Genomic DNA, 21,124 nt, shown 5'->3' with positions numbered 1-21,124 from the left:
CAATAATTCTAAGCACAGCTCTTTGCTCATTTGTCTGTAACCTATATTATCCAAGCTGGTGAACATAAGAAGTTAAGAAATTAGACCACTGCATTAATAAGTTGGTGGGGCGGGTTGAAAATTTAGTGGAAGTATTTGTTGGTACAAGATATTTCCAGAGATGAACTCCTATTGCAAAATCATGGACCAACACTTAAAGTAATATGGAAGTATATCAGTGATTTACACATAGCCCCAGAGATAAAATTGAATGAGATAATGAGTATCGTTTGCAATCTCATGGAAGGAAACCCCATGAATATTTGGCAGTAATCTTTGAGGATGAATGAATGGAATGGATGGTTCATTCATTCATTAATGCCACAAATAACGATTGACCTGTTGCTATGAACAAGTCACAGGTTCAGGCACTGGGGATGGAGCATGAAAAAGAAAAAAATCTCTGCCCTAATGTGACTTATATCTTAGTGGGTTGAATAAGCTCTTAGGCAACTCTCAACTGGCTATATAATGGATCAGCTCTTCCATCTCTTTAGTCATGCTAACAAGAACAAGAAAGTTGATGGTGGCATTGGGAAGGGAAAGTTGATTCTCTTGCTCCTAGGCCAACATTCTATTGCCATGGCAATGATATTCTCACTGGTCTGGATCATGGCTTAGACTTTTATATTTTGAAACAAAACTCTAAAAATATTAGAAGGCAAAAGATGCTATTACAGGACAAGGTAGGGGGACTGATATCAATTTACTTCTTTGTTGCCCATGTCTCTGTTAAAAAAAAATCTGAAACCCAGCACAAACAGGGTGTGCCCCTAAATTAAGCCCGTGGTCAGCTCTGCTGGGGAGAAACACAATTCTGTGAGTGATTTGTCTTCAGCCCTGTTGGCTCTGGCAGATTTATAGCGTTTATATTTTCACACACAAATTGTCCTTGAACAATTTCTTCACTACCTGAAACACAGCTCCCTCCTCCCAGCCCCCGGTCAGATGTTCCCATCTGCTGTCTCCCACCCATATTTTTTTCTTTAATAACAAAGTAATTGTTGACGTTGTAAGAAAAATCCAATTCTTGCTTGAAGTTTACGTTCCAGAGGGTCTCTCTTTGGGGAGAAAATCAGCAGTGGATAGAGTTGCACATTCCTGACATTGGGGCCAGCTCCGTCTGAAGCCTGCATTACCTCGAAACAACTGCACTGCCCTTCCCAGCTGGTTCTCTTTTCTTTCTTGGAGGGGATCAAGAAAGACTGATGCTTCTTGTCCTTTACCCTCCTTCTAAGTGTCAGGGTTGCTGCATGGAACAATGTCAGTAGAGGGTCAAAGAGAAGATGGCAGATGAGCCCAACAGTCCCGTGATTTAACCTTCCATTGCCCACTTCTCATTTGCCGGATGATTATGTGACCTTACATGGGTTGTTTCTTAACCTTATCAGCTCCCTGATAATGAGGGGAATTTGGAAGACATCATAAGTATCCAACCTCCCTGTGGCAATGACAGATGATGGCACCCAGCCAGGCTGAAGGGACTTAATAAAGACTTGGTCAAGGGTGGCCACTACCTTCTAGGAACATGACAGCTGGTGGCCTGGAGACTGACCCTTTTAGCACAATTCATTGCAGCAAAGTCCCTACTAAGTTAGGCTATCTGGATAAAACGTAATCTTAGTTAAGAGACAAAGTAGAAAAATGGTAGGAGAAAGGGCTTTAGAATCAGAAAATCCTCAGTTTGTATCTCTGCTCTGTTACTTTCTAGCTTTAGGATACTGGATGAATTACTTAAACTCTCTGAGCCAGGCTTTCCTATGGGTCAAAAGGAAACAGTTGCCTCATGGAGTTGTCATAGGGTTAAATGAAATGATGTGTGTGAACATGCTTAAAACAGTGGTCTGACATCAGTGAGCACTCAATGAAAGGCGATTTTTATTCATAGTATAAAGTTAAATTATAGAATATTTTAAGCAACTGCCTTTTTAATTAAGAAAACAGAGTTAACAAAATCTTTTTGAACAGGCCCTTATGGGACTTGCCATAACAAAAAGGTAAGAAGATTCAGAATTGCTTTATCACTTATTTATAGGAAGTAGTCGTTTTGGAAATATTTTGGAAAGTTCTGAGCAAAGTGCTCTGAAGACTTACACTAGAGTAGGGTCAATACTCTCCTTGAAGCCTTGTTTATATAGTAAGTGTTTTATAATAGGTACAAAAGTTTGTATCAGTTTAGCTCCCTCTAAGAAGTGATAAATTTTGAATTTGCAGTGTCTGAATTCCTGAGACTTTACTATTATTCAAGGCCTTAATTTCAAAGAGATCATGCATATTTTAAATCTGAAATAATGTAGTCTTACATCCAGTATGGTTGACCTAGACTATGTCCTGTCAATGACTTGATTTTTAGGTAGTAGTCTTGATGGTGGTATTCATTAAGATTGTGATAAAGACAGTGATAATGGCAACTCCCCTCCCCACTTGTCCATGGCGGAAATGATTTCATTTGTGCTTTACAACAATCTCCACCTGGCAGAAAAAAACAAACAAACAAATATTATTACCCATATTTTATGGCTGGGGAAATTGAAGTTTGGAGAGGTAGGTCACTTGCCTCAGGACATTTGCTTCAGAGGTTTACAGACCTTTATGTAGCTATTTAGTTGCAGAGCTCTTTCTAAAACTAAAATGTACTCTGGAAGAGAAAAAATGAACCAGATAACAGCCTGCTAGCCTTGCCTTCCTGTCCTGTCCTCATATTCACTGGTTCCTAGTCTAAGATAGGATGGCAGCCTTCTTTGAAATGACTCCGGTAACACTGACAGGTGGTCCTGCGAAAGTGCAGTGCTTTGGTTTCAGATTTCTACATTGCTTCAAAATCTTGTGAGAGCTGGTCAGATGAGATCTGCCCACCAGATGCTGGTGGAGCTGCCTTGGTGAGTGGAATGCTGCCTTCTCGGAGGTGATTCCGCACAGCGCTGCAGACTGACGCACTCTACTCTTCATCCACCGTTGGCTGGAATTCTAATTCTTGCCTATTTGACATACCTGGGGAGTGGCAGACTTCGTAAAAGAGAAAGGGACCTAGTGTCGGTGATGCTGAGACACGTGGTGAGGGGAATGAAACCTGGGGTGTCAAAGCTGAGGAAATGGCAGAGTAGCCAATGGGACATGGGGCCCAATTTTATAAAACTCTTTTTTGCAGTCTCCAGGATAGATTGGAATCCTTGGGGTAAAATGGTATTGCGTATTTGTACCTCTCTTGCTGATTTCAAACACAGGCACATGTTAGCAAGAACCTCACTAGCTAAAGAGATACATAAACATAATCATCAACCGTTGGTTACTTACCAAGCACCTCCAAGTATTCATGCTTATTTCTTTACAGCACTACAACCTAATTGGTGCATCACTGAAGGAATAAACAACACCTTCTGCAAAGTGGGTATCTTTATCCTTATTTTACAAGTGAGGAAACTGGGAGATTAGGCGGTGTGCCTGAGGCCATGCAACTAGAATAAGGTCACCTGACTCTGGATCTGATAACCTTTCCATTACACCAATGTATGCTCTCATTGACAACTTTGTCACTGCCTCACAGGAGCAGACTTTTCATGCTACAAAGAGGCTTAGCCCTTGTCTATTTCATGCTCTTTACCTATTAAAAATATGGCACCCAGAGGAGTTTCAAACACGTATGTGGAAACATGATCTCTTCTTCCAAAGAGACTTGGAATATGTCTTATTAATAGCTAGTCTCCTGAGATTATATAATTTATGGTATACAGAAGCTTAGAGATGTACAAAAAGCACACAGAAAAAATTCAAATGTATACAAGAAAGGGAAAGATGAGATGGCTCTAATAGAGAAAGATAACTGTATTAGTCAAGGTTGTAACAGCTGCTGTAACAAATTCTAAAATATCAGAGGTTTAATGCCATAAAATTTTATTTCTCACTCATGTAACAGTCCAATGCAGATGGTGCACACTAGTAGTGGTAGCCATGGTGGTGGTGGGTTTGCTCCATGCAGTCATTTGGGGATCCAGGTTAACGGAGGCTCAGCCAGTCTCAATGTGTCACTTCTCAGCTGATGTCATGCTGGGCATCAATATATAGTGGGTAAAAGAGAGAAGAGAATGAGGGGGTCTCATGGGTGAAGTTTGGGCCAGGTCTGGGACATGTTACTTCTTTCCACATATCGTCGTTAGAATTCAGTCATATAGCCGTATCTGATGTAAAAGAAGCTGGGAAATGTAGCTGGTTCACAAGAAGAGGAAAGAGGTTTGATGACTGGCCAGCAATCTCTGCCACAGGATCCAAAGGCAGGATGGGCATTATGGGAACGTGACAACCTCTTTTCTTGTGAAAAAGATGCCATGTGTCTCCTCTTAAAATGGAGTCTGTAGAAGATCATAATTCTCAACTATTGCTTTGAAGGGGGAATGGATAGAGCAAGGAATGTCCAAATTATGTTGATCCTTTAATACCAAGATCATGAAGTTTTTCTTAGCTCATCCAGAAATAATTATTTTCTCCTTCGTTTCCACATTACTACACTTCCTCACTTCCCATGGACTCTTCAGATTTCGATGATCATGAACCTGTCTTTTTTTCTTTCCTCCATAACCTTTGACCAATTTATACCAGTGAAATACTGTTAAAACCTAATTTATGTGTTGGAGTTATACATATGATTTCATTAACAAAATATTTAAAGTTTAAAGGCTGTGGGGTAGGATAATCTCTAAAATTCATTTAAGCCCCTTCAAATCTACAATTCTGTTGACCTAACAACATAACCCGGATTTGTAGGATAACTGCCATCTTCCCACTTCACTTTGTACTGGGACCAAGATTTTGAGCAAGAAGAAACTGGAAAAAATGGCTGAGGGAAAATTAAGTTGAACTTATTGAAACCTACTCAGTCCTTCCAGAAAACAAAGAACCAAGTGGCCAGATTTAAATCACTGTTTCCTATAGTGAATTAGGAAATGGATTTCCCTTAGTGGGCCATCTCTGTCTCTTGTAAATGACTCTAATTCACTTGGTCACATGGGTATACAATGACGTCCAGGGACTGTTTTGAACTGTACCAAACTGAATTCTACTGGCTAACCCAACCTCTAATTTTCCTAGATTAACCTTAATCTATCAGGGTATAAGTAGATGCTTTTGCTTTCTCTGAATTTGCATAAACTCCAGCAATCTTTCTTTCTTCTTCTTTTTTAAATTTTCTGGTTGATAATAGTGTTTGTGTTAAAATCACACCTTCTTTTGATTTCTTGCATGCATATAGACTTTTCTCATGTTTGTGGATATAAGTGCTTTTATCTTGCTCTGCAATCAGTCACAACCCAGGGTGGAGGCAGGGAATGTTTGGTACAATATTTCCTATATAAACAATTTCACTGTAAAAGGAACAATATGGCTCTAATTTTGATGTATGATCGGTTTAGAAATATGCAAACACATTTGAATATACATCCTGTACATGACAACAGCAATATGAAATTGGATACACAAAAGAGGGTTTTTTTTTCCTCCAGTGATTTCCCCAGCCCTCCCCAACCAGATAATATCAGCTTTATTTTCAAGCTTTTAAGTGAAAATGCCTGCTTTGATAGCTTTCCCAAATTGATAAAAATATATGTAGTCAAATAGAATTTTTTTTAATGGTCAAATTGTCCCCTGGCACACACTCTGTCTTTGTCTGAATACAAATAGAAGCAGGTTAAATTGAGGAGGGTTTAAAATCTTCCAATGTAGCTATGAAGTAAAATTGGAAATGGCAATAGTAGATGCACTGCCCATGGATAGTTAAGATGCATTTGTGCTGTGTGAAAAAAAGCACTTGGATCATTAGGTGCTATTTGACTGTGCCAGGTAGGAGGTGAGTCTTCCTCCCTCCGATTCAGTCTCAAGCTGCCAGGGTGTGGTTGGGCATTGATGGGGCAGCCTAGTGGTGGTGGTAGCTTTGCATTTTTATCTCTCTGCCACAGTACAACCTGGGGGTTGAACAATAATACTCAGGGACATGTGGTTGTAATTGGGCTACTCAACAGTTTCTATTAGTGAACAAAGAAAGATCCTTTTGTAAAAGGTAACAATATCACCCATAATTCTACTACCTTAACTCTAGTGCTAGGTACTGCAAACTTGCTAAATATCAGAGATAGCTAAATCAACCTATGAGGTTGATACTATTACTAATAATTCTGTTTTTTTCTGAAAAGGAAACTGAGGCTTAAAGAGAGACAATGTAATTTCACTAACATAATACAGTTAGAAAGCCTAGCTGGGATTAAAGCCCAGCTGGGAGGATTTAAGAGCTAATGTTCTTAACTTCTACTCCAAATTGCCTCTCAGCCCCAATACACGGAAAGTTTTATTTTTCCGTGTTTTTAACCTGTCTGTCCATAAATATGCATAATTTTCTTACTTGAAATCAGAGTAAATACACACTTGGAGGAGTATATTAAAATTGAAATAATGGAATACTTGGCATATTTTAAAGTTATCTTAAGGATGTGTTACTATTACTTTTATAGTCTTCATTACTATGATTCTGTCATTTCTGCATGACAGAATGGACAGTGGCTGCATAGTTCATATTAAAAATATACTTACTGTGTCATTTCAAATTATGTGCTAGACATTATGCTTTCCCATATACTGGGCATTTTGTCCTCCCTACCCAAAGGAAAATGGTCAGAAGTGTCTATCTCCATTTTGTCTCCATTATCTCCATTTTATAAATGTGGAAGTTGAGAGTTAGAGGACTCAAGTTACTTACCCAAAATCTAACATCTGGTCAGTGGCTGGGCAGAAATGCCAAGATAGACTTTTTGATTTCACATCCTGTGTTCTTTCCACTATCCCATAGCTGCCTCCAGAAAATTATCAAGCCAACATATCCAATCCCTGGGGCGTGGATAGTTATCATATCCTTTGTGGGTGCTATAAGCTCAATGTGTCCCCTCAAAATGTATAAGTTGAAATCCTAACTCCCAGGGTGATGGTGTCAGGAAGTGGGGCCTTTTGGGAAGTGGTTAGGTTGTGAGGACAGAGCCCTCATGAATGGAATTAGTGTCCCCATAAAATGTCCCCACGGGACTTCTTGCCCCTTCCACCATGTAAGGACGTAGTGAGAAGTCACCATCTACAAACCGGAAATCGAGCCTTTACTGGTGCCCTGATCTTGGATTCCCAGCTTCCAGAACGGTGAGAAATACATCTCTGTTGTTTATAAGCCACTCAGTCTATGGTATTTTGTTATATCTGCCCAAATGGATTAAGAAAGTGGGCAATAAATTTACTGTGTGGATGGCAGCTGAATGTAACAATGAGCATTGATTTTTTTTTTACAGTGAAAGCTTATTGTACAACTCCAGCAATAAGATATGTGCTTGGATGGGTGTTCTAGTGATCATGATGAATCTGGGCAGATCTATCCAGACAGACCCAGCAATATGTTAACAAACAGTAAGAATTTGCAGGGTCTGGATCTTAAGTTCTCCTGGGGGTCTGCTCTGGGGACAAAAAGATAACAAATAAGAATCAAGGCACCTTGAGTATCAACTTTAGGGCTTCATTTGGGTGTGTGTGTATACTGATGGGAAGCCCCCCTGACCCCCACTTCCCAACCAGACACAGCTGGGACATCCTTTTTCTGTAAGCGCCAAATCGTAGCTATCTTTTCTTTCTCCCTTCCTCTTTTTGGTTTCATTTTCTATGTCAAAGGCAGGGTTTCCCTAAGTGTCTTGTGGGGATGACTGAGATAATTTTTAGTGATGTAGGTTTCTTTATTTTAATAGTTATATACTTATTTAATGTATGTGAGAGAGAAATATATAGCTAGCTCATTCAATGCTGACTTTTATCCATATTATTGCTTAGGATGAGACGAAAGTAAAAAAGTGAAACATCTAAAAAAAATATTAAGTAACTAATAATACAGGTGGTGTTAGGATGGGCAAAAATCCTGAAGGTGGCTTGTGAGTGAGGGAAGTTTGGGCAACACTGCTTCAAAAGGTTCATCAGCTTTGTCTTTCCTCTGATCCTGCGTTGGCGGCCCCATCTCCTACTCCAGCTCCCTGTCTGCATGGTCTTTCTGGCAGGAACCCTGCCTTGCTTGCTCTTTGAATCTACCACTTCTTCACCCCAGCACTTGACACAGTGCCCAGCACATAATAGGAAGTGAATCTGCTTGTAAAGTGACCAACAGGCCAACCTGCTGATTGCCTCTGGGCTCTGCCTCTCAGCTGCAAGCCTAGGGATCCAGGGCTCCCAAAGTCTGATCCTCAGCTAAGAGAAGGAAACAAGGGACAGAAATAGAACAAAAAAAATCTTGAACACAGATAAAAGGCTTTTTTGATATTTGCATGAAATATGCTTCTTAAAGAGGAACTATTTTTACAGTATTATCTATAAGAGATTATAGGCAAAAATTAATTTTCTAAGTCTTTATAGTTAAAACAGTCTGTGCACAGAAGGAATTTAAATTCCTCTTTTAATAAAAAACCATGCATTGTCCTGCAGGCAAAGGGCTAGGTTTCTTTGTGTGATTATTTTGTGATTTCTGAGGCCAAGAGAAATTTGTAAAATGCCATAAAGACTGCTATGCTTACTTCACTGCATTCCAAACTTTGTCTACGCTTCCTCATAAAGGATTATTTCGGGGTAGGGGTAGGGCAGAAATATTATAATATAGCAATTCAATAAAGTATTGTAAAACCATAAAATACAGCCAGGATAGGAAATAAAGCTTTCTAGATGAAGAGAGACGAGGCCGGACTAACTGTCTAAAGTAAATGAATAGGAAACCAATAATTGAGCTTAGACAAACTGAGAGTTGAACCGAAGGCATTTGAAGTGTTAATTTATGAAATAACCCTTTGCTTTCAAGGCTTACAATAAAAAATACTTGTGGTCAGGGAAGTTAGGAGACAGGAAACTGGAATCTTCTAAACCCATTTTTATGCTTGGAATGAAACCAAACCTTTATCCAATCATAAACCTTGTGTGTTTATCTGCAAGGGAGTGGAGAGGGAGGAAGAGAGGGTAGCAGTATTTGATTTCTATTTTCAGTACCTCTCTTCACCCTGATTTCAGTACTAACAGGGCATCGTCATATGGCATAGAGGAGGCAGCTGTCTTCCCTACCTTCATTCGCTGCACCCACCCTCTGAGTCAATGAGCACACATTGGCTCAGTTTCCCCGCTTTGGTACAAATTCACAGGGAAGTGGGAAATGGTTTAATGATCAAAGCTGAACTTCATCTGTATCAAAGTGATCGCTTCCATCCTGGAAATCTGAGCCACTTGAAAATAGTTTAGATCCAAGAGAGAAACTACTCAACTGTCCACGCAGGCCAGCTTGAAAGGAGAATCGGGCAGATCACCAAACATGACTTGTCTTTCATGCAATTGTCCAGAACAGTGTGTTTGAGAGCAAGCCGCTGTCTTTATGCTCCTTTTCAATTGTAGTGGGTCCTGATCCAGTCTCCGTGAAGATTTGATGGGGAAGATCCCCAAGGGAGAGGAGGAAAATATGAAAGTATAAAAAATATGAAAATATAAAAAATATTTATATGGCTAAATATTTCAGGTATTTATATTTGATGGATGAAGAAACTAAGACCGCAGGAGGTGAAGTGACTTGCAGTGGTGTGTAGCCACTGAGCAATGAGACTCTGGAGTCCTAGTTGAGAGTGATCTTGAACAAGTGACTTAAGCTCTCTAAATCTCAGTTACCCCATCCTTAAAATGGGGTTAATGATCATTTGCACTTCCATGGCTTGTTTGCAAATGTCTAATTTCTTGATTCCAGGAGCAGGGTGCTTTCTGTTATCTCACATTCAATGGTATCATTTTTCCTTCTTCAAAGCTTGGAAAAGAAATGTTTGTAGGTTTGATATAATCTGCTCACTTTTTGTCCAGTGTCATTCTGGGACAAGGTCAGAGGTGGTATAGGAATAAAAACGGTGCTTAAGGAACCATTGATGAAGTGCCTACTATGTATCAGGTACTTTACTTGCATCATCTCATTTAATATCTGTAAAAACGAAAAGAAAATTTAGGAGATAGGGGTTTTATTCTTACTCTTAATTGGAAAAAATTGTGCCTCCAGTAGCTCAAGTGATACAACTGAGGTGGCACAGCCAGAGGCAAGCCAGGTTCCAAACCTGATTGCTCTGGTCTCCAAAGTCGAGTCATTTATGAGAATGGAAATGGTCACCCTGGGACATGTGGCACTGCCCAAGTGCCATGAGACTTCCCCTTAATTAGCTACCAAGAAAGGTATGTTGTGAATCAGATCTCCTGCAGCATTCAGAGCCAAGGTTGAAACTGGACTAACCTGAGCCCAAAGCCGGTGCCTTTAGTGATTTCATTCCATCACCCTCAAAAAGCATCAGGGTGGAGCCCGTGCTGGGGACAAGATAGCACAGTGCTCAGGAGGCTCATGTCACAAGTTTGAGCTTTTGGACCAGTTGGATTCGGCTGGAGGGAGACTCTTTTCAGGGGTTATGGGTGCTTTCTCCCTTTTTCTGGAACACAATGCAGTGGCCATGGGGCTGGGGGACATCGGATGGCCTGGGACGATTTGGGCACAACTTGGTGGCAGTAGCCACCTCGGTGTAGTGGGCTTTGGAATCAGTCATTCCTGGCATGAATCCTAGTTCTATCTCTACTCAGCTGTATACGGGGAGTAATTTATCGAATGATTCTAAGCCAGTTTCCTTTATGGTAAAAAAAGCAACCATAATAGCAATTATGCACCTCACAGGGTGGTTTTGAAGATTAAATGAGAACATGGTGGTAAAGAGGAAGTAAACTGGAGCCCGATCCAGCCCATGGGTTGCCTAGAAGGTGTTTTAAATGTTTTAAGTAGTTTCCAACTTTTAAAAACTATGAGATATCATCAAAATTATCTATCTATCCTTTTCTCTTCCTTCCTTAAACATAAAACCCACGATGTGAAGATTTTCTTTTGAGTATTCAGAAAATCTGGCAAGATCTTCATGGGATCTTGTTCCCATGAGGTAATAAACAAATAGGGATAAACAGAAGCTGTGGCCTTAGAAAGGGCCTGTGTGCTCCCGTTTGCTCAGGTTCCCTGAACACCTCACTGTCTACTTTTTTCCTCTGGTCTCTGTAGATGCTAGTGCTGTGCTTGGCATATAGTAGTAACATGCAGAAAGTTGCAGAGTCAAGATTTGAACCCTGTCAGTCTGGCTCCAGAGCTAATGGGATTAATCACGCTACTCTCTGGCCTTGCTACTCAAAGTGTGGTCCATGGACCAGCATCCCCAGCACTCCCTGGAGCTTGCTAGACTTGGAGAATCTCAGGCCCTAACCCAGACTGCTAAATCAGAATCTGCATTTTAAGAAGCTCCCTAGGTGTTTCACATGCACATTAAAATTTGAGAAGCACAGTTCTTGTTGTTAACCGCATGTCTGGACCCTGCGCTTTACAGATAAGGCCAGTACAGCTGATGGAAGACTGGCCTGGGAATTGAGAATGGAATTCAAGTATATTTGCTTTGTGACTTTGGTCAAGTTCTACTCTAGGCCTCATCATCTTTCTCTGTAAAATGAGAGGACTGAGCAATATTTATACTTTGCATTCCACAAAAACACTTAATAGCAGTGTGACTTCTGGGCAAGAGCTTCTAACTCTACGCTGGGCGCTGAGGCTACAAAGTCCAAGCATAGGCGGTCCATATCGGTCCACTGGGGACTCCAAGTTTGGTATGCCACAGAGACAAACAAATGAACAATTGCAGTACTTATGACAAACACATGTCGGATTGTACCCGATGCTAATACTCTGTGATCCTCAAATAGCACTTAAGATGCTCTACATGGTCTCCAGCATTCTGACCCAGGTAAAAGAGCCCCCACGTGTATCTGAGCATCTCCCCAGCACAAAACACACGCTCAGGGAAGAAATGGACATGCCTTTTTTATAGCCTGGCAGCCAGGTGCAGCCCCAGGGGAAAACGTATGTGGGACTGACATACATTGTAAAGAATGTAGATCTCACAGACCTTTATTTATTAACATTTATCCTCGGCGAGAATGGTTTTTTATTTAATTAAAAAAAATAAAAAATAATGCCTCTAAGCTAACACTGAATTATAGATAGTGCTAATTTTGTTCAATTATTTTGCTCATTATGGGCAGAAACAAAGGTGACATTACAGACCCAGGACTGAGAAATCAAGTCCCAGATTACTTGTGTGAAAATACAAGTGGGATTTAAAAATGTATCAAATAACTAGCTGTCACACCTGATTAATACCACCCAATCTAAGAGAAGCGGCCATTCTATCTTCTAAAATGTCATTAAAATATCAAAAATAAAGAGTTCACGTAATTAAAGAAACATTATTTTGTTCACACAGCCTGAAAAAATGTGATTAGGCAGCAATTCTGAAATGATGATATTCAATCAGGTAGGCGTTAGTAAACCAGCTCGGGGCAGAGACTGCCGGTTATGGAAAATGTTGCCTTGTCATGTGCTACGTTAGGACAGACGCCAAGGAAAGAGATGGAGGTGAGGGCACAGGGTTGGTTCGCTCTGAAGTCGCAAGAGTGCAGTTTTTTTGTTTCAAAGCCAAAATAGCCTTGTTTTATCAAATAAGCTATCTGGGTTACGTTTCCTGTCAGCAAAGCGACAGGATCCACGTTGACGCTTGGGTTCCAAATAAGACTGATTTAGTTATTCTGTCACTAAACACAAGCTAAATTTCCATTCAACAAAAACAAGAATAATTGGTTTGGTTTTAGAAAGACAAGCAATCATTTTTCATTAGCGTATGCGGGAATGAAGCATGCTGTTGGTTGCTAATGTATGCTCACAATGATGCCAGGGGATGGGCATGGAAACTCCACTTAGCAATCATCTTCTGCGGAATAATCTTCTTAAAGTGGGAGCTCTGTATATGGCTGAGTCTCTCAGCCCATGTGTACACACACACACACACGTGTGTGCACATGCCTTGTGTGTGAGCTCAGGTCATTGGGCAAAAATAAATTCCCATTTGTTGTGTCTTGTTCATAGTAGGCACTTGGGAAATGGTAGTTGAATTAATTTGCAGGAATATGACTAGAAATTGGTTTAAGAAAACATCATTTTTTTGTAGCTTGTGGGCTGCACAATTTAGCCTTGGAAATAGAGGATGACAAGAATACTGATGCTTCATAATTGAAGGCCTGGTTGGAGTGTGCAGCCAGCCTTGTCTAGGTAATGTGTTTCTGGGGAGAATGCACTGGAGGTTTCTCTTAGTCTCTGGCTTTTCCAGCACTGGTCAATGAACCAGCTATTCTTGGTGTGTAAGGAAGATATTTTGTGAAGAATATTCACTCAAGCAGTGTGTCTACCCAATGCCAAAGCAAATGGTTGCAAAGTGAAACCTCAAGCAGTCCAACAGCTGGCTTGACTGTGGTTGCCCTGAATTCAAGAGTGGGTTTAGGTATCTGCAAATCCCAGACAGGATCAGTGATGGCAGCCAGGCATGGAGAGGTGGCGCCTTGACAGAAATAAGAAATACTCAGCCCCAGCCTAGCCCCAGAGTGTAGGGGCCTGACCATTCCTGAACTTTTTTTTTTTTTTTTTTTTTTTAGAGACAGGATCTTGCTTTGTTCACCAGGGCATGAGGGCAGTGGCATCAACATAGCTCACTGCAACCTCAAACTCTCGGGCTTTGGAGATCCTCCTGCCTCAGCCTCCTGCGTAGCTTGGACTACAGGCATACACTAGCACACTTGGCTAATCTGTCTATTTTTTGTAGAGATACGGTCTTGCTATGTTGCTCAGGCTGGTCTTGAACCCCTGATTTCAAGCAATCCTCCTGCTTCATCCTCCCAAAGTGCTAGGATTACAGATATGAGCCCCTAGAACTCTTTATATTAAATTTTAGTCTCATCCTTTTTACTTTCTGGGTTTTTATTATTTGTGTGTGTGTGTGTTTGTTTTATAGTATACGTATTTGAAAGTAGTGCAAGTATAACATTTATAAACTATATACATTTATTAGAAGAAATGTGCATTCAAATGTTTTTCTAATAATAGAGTGCAGCAATCAAAAATTCAGAGATATACCTGGTCAAGCTCTGTGAGGGCAAGGATGATAGGAGCTTTACTGATCTCTGTAAACACAGTTTCTAGCACCGCACAAAGAAAGCATTTATTTTTTATACCATGAACTCCAAGAGCATAGGCTCTCTTGTTTTTGCTTAATATCATTTCCCAAGTCCCTAGTAGTTACTGGAATTTAGTAGGTGTGAATTTTTTTTTAATGAATGCCTGCTATTAATAGATAAATTAATTGTTCTAACAGAAAGTTTTACCAAGTTCTCCTTACACAGTTGAGGATCTCTACCTTGTGAGAGCTACAGAAGCACTCTGGACATTTCGGATAACCTGCTTGTCTAAACATTTGAAACAAGGGTAGGAAATGCTCTTTTACACATGACCAGCACCCTGCCATACTTCCTCTCCTTTAAATTGTAAACCAGACTTATTTTGAAGCAATCCCAATCAATGAATGTCCAGATTTAAATTAGGGCACCAGTTTGCTTTTCAAAATGAAGATTCTTTGCTTTGCAGAAGGATCACCAAAGAATCTCTTTAAATAAAGAATATCATTATACAGTAAAATTTGACTAATAAAAAGTAATGAGTACTTACATTTTTAGGGATGCTTTTCTGTATTGTGTGAGGCAGACCTTCAGTATTGTCTAGTGTGATAGCATGCCTTGACTGGAGAGAGGACAGATTGACCCACAGAGGTCATTTAAAATTTCATGGTTAGCTATAGAAAGTGTGGGTGTGGGGTGGGTGTGGTGTGTTTTCCCTTACCCATGTTGTGCAAGTTTTTAATCTCATCATTAAAAACAGCAAAGTCTAAACTCAGGAAATCTCAAATTCAAATCTTAGCTGTGCTGTTTATTTGGTATAATTTGCCTAACATGATGTTTCGGAGCTTTCATCGACAATACTTATTTCCAATAATACCTCCTTTGTAGGCATATGGATAGGACTCTTCTGGATTGCAATTTATAGAAAACCTGATTCCAACTCACTTCAGTTAAAATAAAAAAGGAGTTGATTTGCTCATGTAAATGACAAGTCCAGATTGCAGAAGTGGACTCACCCAACATCATCTCAACTAGCTGCCTCTTCCCCTCTTGGCTCTATCTGCCCGTGCGCAGGTCTCATTCTGAGGCTTGCAGGGCTGGGGCGGAGGTGAGATGGCTGTAGCGGTTCCAGTAGTACATTTTCTTGGGGGAAGAGAATGTACATCAATCTTAGCAGCCCAGGCACACGTCTCTGTGCCTCTCGTTGCCTCATCTGGTCATGTGCACATCCCTGAAGCAGTTACTGGGGCCAGGGGAATGTGATATGCCATTTGACTTTAGTCTGGGTCATATCCCCACCCACCTCACTGCTGGCTGTGTCAGCACATTTCCCCCTCCCCCCCACCCAAATCACTTGGTCCTAAAATAGGACATAGGTGGTTCTGCAGAGAACAATTGGAGCAAGATTACGAGACAAAGGAAGAGCAACTGCTAGAAGGAAGCAAAAAGACTAGCTGTGTATTACAGCCGGTTCGTGGGCAGATTAAATGAGGTCATATATGTGAAAGTGCACCACACGTAGATAATCGGTAAATGATCAAATGTAGATGATCAGATTAAGTAAATCTCAAGAAATGAAACTCAGAAGCAATTTAGGGCAAGTTTGAGATTAAGCATAGGAACCTTATTTACTTGGAATACATTAGCTGAGTTCACTAACATTTCTTCAGCATCTATGATGGGCTAAGGGCTGTATGTAGGGCTGAGGGGGTGGTGAGATTAAAAAAGGAGGTGGTCTCTGCCTTGGACTTTCTTCTAGGCCAGCAAGGGATGCAGGTGTGTATGGCATTTCTACACAACGCGGAAAGTGTCTGATGGCTATGTACTCCGGGGCCTGGGAGAGCACCCAGGATGGGCTCCTAACACAGTCTCGGGGGTAGATGAAGAGTTGAGGGAGGTCGCCCCCAAGGAGAAGCTCCTGATCAGAGTTTTGAACAATGAACAAGAGCGATCGTGGTGAAGAAATTCAGTGGGGGAAGGGTTGCTTAGGCATGGGCAGAGGTGGGACAGCTGGAAATGCACAGAGACTCGGGAGGGTGGGGGTGGGCTGGATGCCCTTTGCCATCTCTGCCGTGTAAAGTTGGAGGCCGAGAGTGGCAGGAGATGAGGCTAAGAACATGCTCCTAGGGGCCCCATCAGCAAAGGCCCATATTCTATGTAACAGAGACTGCACATTATCCTGAGGTTATGGGAGGCCACCAAATGGCTTAAAAGCAGGGGAGTGACATGGTCCACCTGGACTTTTTGAAAGATGGCTCTGGCTGGTGTTGGTACGTGGATGCGCATCAGCCTGGGTAGACACTAGGAGGCCCAGGGAGGAGGCTACGGGAGTGGCCCAGGAGAGAGATGTGGGAGGACCGGGCTGGGCACTGGTGGTAGGTACGGAGGGGAAGAGACTGGGGCAGGAGGGGAGGCTCTCAGGCAGCAGAACTCGGTGACTGGTCAGATGAATGGCCAAGTCACGCCTCGACACACACGGGGTGCCTAGCAACCCATTCTCTTCTGATAGGAGGTGAAAGGAAAGGGAAACAAGTGAACTGGACAGATCCATCAGTTAGGAATGGCTGAATATATGACGGTGCTTTCATACAGGAGGTTAAACTCACTCTGCAGAAGTCAAAAATAATATTTTTATCAAATGTTTAATGGTTTAGAATATGATCATGATATATAAAGTGAAAAAAGCAGGCTATAAAATAGAATAGCAGTATGATTTCAATGTGTGTGGAGTTTGTTGTAGAAACATCTGTATTATATAATTCCAGATGACTTACACCACAATGTTAATGGCTTTTATCTCAGAAGTGAGGAAGCATTTCTGTATTTTCCATTTTTAAAAGCAATGAATTTGTAACACTTCTAGAAATTAGAAGAAAATGAATGTACATTTATAAGAAAACAAAAATGCCATTTTTAATAAATGTCAGCCTTCCAGGAAAGAGGTTCCCAGGGAAGACAGGCGATGGCTTTGGGCTCGCATTTGGCCTAATGCATTGGTAGTGATAACGGTTGCTCACACTCCGGCTTTGAAAGAGGCACTGGGAAAAACTGGCGTCTGAAGTCTCTGCCCCACTGAAGCCTGAAGTCCACCACTTGCTATTGGTCAAGCAAGAGGCTCCCTCATACCCAAAGGCCCTGGGATCAGAAGACGTGGAGATGCAGCTTCACTCTGTGGTTCATAAGCAGTGAGATTGTGAAGAAGTCATTTTTCTTCTCCAAACTTCAGTTTTCTCATTTCTGATATGGGGTTAATACTCCCTGCCCTGCCTAACTCACGAGGTTGCTGCAGGAAGGAAGAGATGACGCGAAAGGCCTCGTTGACAGTAAAATGCTATCTGCCCCTGAGCTGCTGTTACCTTCCTCTCACCACGGCTTATAGCTCAGCTCTGCTTCCTCTCGCCAGGATGCCTCCCACCCCACGGTGGGACGCTTTAGGCTCATCAGTGTGGACAAGTTTACAAATAAATCCATGAGTGTACTCACCCACATCACTCCCGCTCCCCCCACACCAGCAAAGAGTGTGTCACATTTTCTGGCTGAGAAGCGTGGAGAAACGTGTTTGCTTTTTCTCCGTTCTCCTAGTGCTGTCTGCTGGCCTGCACCTCACATTCGGTCCGATGCACCAGAGACAGTAAAACCTAAAAAGTCACGTGACATCAAATGGAATGGGAAGGAGAGGGTCACCTGCAGATGAGCTCCGGGTGATAAGAATATAGGGGTTTGTTTTACTATTCTCTCGTTTTGTAAATATTTGAAGTTTTCTATAATAAGTAAACGTACAAACAAGACAACCAAAAAGTCCTTCCAGAGGCTGCAGAACCCAGTGCAAGCTCTCCTGCGTGGCCTGCAGACTCTGCCCATCTGCTTCCCACCACTCTCACTCTTGCTCCCTCTACTCTTCCCTCGCCCATCCTCTTGCCACTCTTCAAGCACCTGCTCCCTGGGCTGTGGGGTTTGCTGTTCTCTTCGCTCGCTCGAGGCTCTTTCCCAGGCCCTTGCCTCCTGCAGCCCTTTGCCTAATTCCTATTTCTTCTCTGGCCAGTCTACATGGTACTGTGCTCCCCCTAACCCCCCACCGTATTAATCATGCTTTCTATTTTCTATATTTTAAAATGCTTCCACATCTTGGGGACTTATAGACCCAGAAAGGGACTATCTCTCCCAGGGCTGGCTAGTTCCTAGAGACAGCAAATAACTTGGCTTTGAGCATACCTTTGATATGCAAACCAACTACTCCAGAGTCCACAACCCCACCCACCTCCTTTGTCAGGCTCCTGTAGTCTGGGACACTATCCTCCTACCCTAAATCACTCCAGGCCAGGCATCAGATAAGAAGAGACTACTCCTGTAGCCCAGAGCCTGTGGGAATCACAGCCTCTCTGAATATTAGTTTGTTTATACTTAAATTGGAAAAATTAATTCAGAATGAACGAGTTAATGTAAGCAAAAGTCTTAACATAGTGCCTGGCATATGGTAGGTGTTTAATAGATGGTAGATCTTATTATAACGGTGCCTGTTCTCTCCTAGGGTCAATAAAACAGCATGAAAATGATCCTGATCATTTTGGTTTACTGATGGAAATGCAATGGGATGTGGTAGTCCTAAAGCCATTTGTTAACAGGGATCGGGGTTGTGTCCAGGGCAGAGCCATCTAGATAGCAAGCCGTGAAGAGACCATGCCATTTGAGAGAGGGCTGACACATTGGGGGTGCTTACACCTAAAAAATAAGTCCTAAAGGAGATATAAGAAATGACTTCAAGTAGATGATGTGTGACCGTGTCGATGAGATGGTAGATATATTCTGGGGCTCTTCAAAGGGGAGCCTTATGACTTTTCTGGCAGAGAACTTTCTCCTACTTGGAGCTGTCCTGATACAGAATGGGCGGCCTCCGGTAGAATGCAGACTTCTGAGACAGAGTCAAGTCTGTTTGGACTTCTACTGCCTCTTCAAGGCCTAGCATCAAACTTGGTCACAATAGCCGCCCAGTAAGAATTTGTCTCATGAAGGAGAGAAATAGAAGCTGGACAACCATTTCATAACTTGAAGGTCCTTTCTTTCCAACCCAACCTTGACTTTCTGCCCCAACCCTGCTGGCTTACAGAGAATATTTAGCTCTCCAGCTCTCAGTTAATTACCTCTTTTAACTCATAGTATTTCTCCGGTAAAAGAATTCAATAAATATGGCTTCTCTTAGATAAATGTCATTAACAATGTTCTCCTGTGTATTATCCTAAAACTATCAACACACAGAAACCTCTGAAATTGTCTACTGACATTTGAGATTCATGAGACTAGTTGCAAATAAGCAATTCTATTTTCAAGGAATGAATGAAACTATAAGGTTGTCAAAATTGCAAAGGATTTAAACGGTCCTTTGATTTAACGCCACATGATGCTTGAATCTGTTCTGTAATATCATTGCCAAGTGGGTGTTCAGTCTGTGTTTGAACCTTTTCAGGGATGGGAGACTGACTTCCCTGGAAAAGGGGTACAGCACAAGGTTTGAGATCCTGGGCTTTGGGGTCAAATCCCAGTGCTACTACTTACTAGCTCTGTGCCCTTGGTAGTCACATAACTTCTCTGGGCCTTAGTTTCTTTATCCACAAAGTGGGGAAAATAATATTGCCTATGTCCTAGGGTGATTATGAACCTTAAATGAGATATAGCATGGTTGTAACATTGCGTGGCACATGGCAAATACTTTTTCCTTCTAAGGCAGAACTCCTTAGTTCTACTCTCTAAGGCCCTCTTTAGCCAACTGATAGTGGCTTTCTGGAGACCGACGCTTAGGAGGATTGTAAGGCCTTTTCCAGTGGGAAAGAAAGACAAGACACAGATGTCTGCCATGGTATGAGAATTGGGGAATGAAAAGAAGAAATAGGAAGGTAGTAAGTGAAAACGTTTATGCAGTTCATTTGCTAGTCCTGCCTAGTTTTCCCCTCAGAATGTGCCTGTTCTCTCAGGTCCCCCTAATTCTTTTCATCTCATGAGCCCTGCAGCCAAAGCTTATGTAATATTTTTCCCAGTTCTGTTGGTGACTGGCTGTTCTCACATCAATAATGCCCCTCTTACTTGGAAAGCAGGAACAAGCTCTGAGTAGCTGTCAAAAAGCCCCTGCTTTTTAACCAATTCATCAAATTCAACAATGACTTATTGAAAGCACCATATGAATAAGGAGAAGCAGGTCTCACTTTATGATGCTAACAGGGCGACAATTAGACTTTGAATAAGGAAGCATAAAAGCTCCAAAACAAGACCAAAGCACTAAAAACACAAAAATCTTAGGGTCTTTTGGTGTTGAGGCCAACAACTCTACTTGCCTTAATAGCCCCCAAGGGCTTCATTATATGATATCAGAGTCCAATAATTGGTGTGCATGAAATTGCCTAACTCATCAGGAAGACAATACATTATAATCATCGTACTCTGTTTAAAAAAGCAGGGAACTCTATAATGCTCTTATAAAGGTTATCAACAATTAATTAAAATAAGGAAATATTGCCGAAAACTCTGAAAATTTTCATTATGTGGAATACCCTGTTCTTTGATGATATTTCATAATTATAAATGCTTTTAATTTCAACCACATTTAGGTAGCATGTGAAATTTAAAGACAGAAACTATTCAGTACATAGAGAAATTATAAATAAAACAGATAAGAAAATAAATATAGGGAAACATGAAGAGTTCTTCAGGAGAGGTGGTTGATATCCACTTTGTTTTCTACAAGCATTTTATTAAGCACTTATCCTATGTCAGACACTGTACTGGGCTCCAGGGGTGCGAAAGGAATGAGATGGGGTCTCATGCTTGGGGAATTCATAGTCTAACAGTAGAGGCCAACATGTCAAAAATATAGCACAAATGAAGGAAAAAGATGTGAAGGATAAAGGATGTGACGGGGAAAACTAAGAGAATGTATAATATAAGACTAGAGCAGGATATTGAAGGATAAGCAGGAATTTGCCATTTTCCAGATACGTAAAAGGAA

Source organism: Lemur catta, chromosome 14 (assembly GCF_020740605.2).
Source record: "Lemur catta isolate mLemCat1 chromosome 14, mLemCat1.pri, whole genome shotgun sequence".
Classification (NCBI taxonomy): domain Eukaryota; kingdom Metazoa; phylum Chordata; class Mammalia; order Primates; family Lemuridae; genus Lemur; species Lemur catta.
This window is presented reverse-complemented; position numbering follows the sequence as displayed.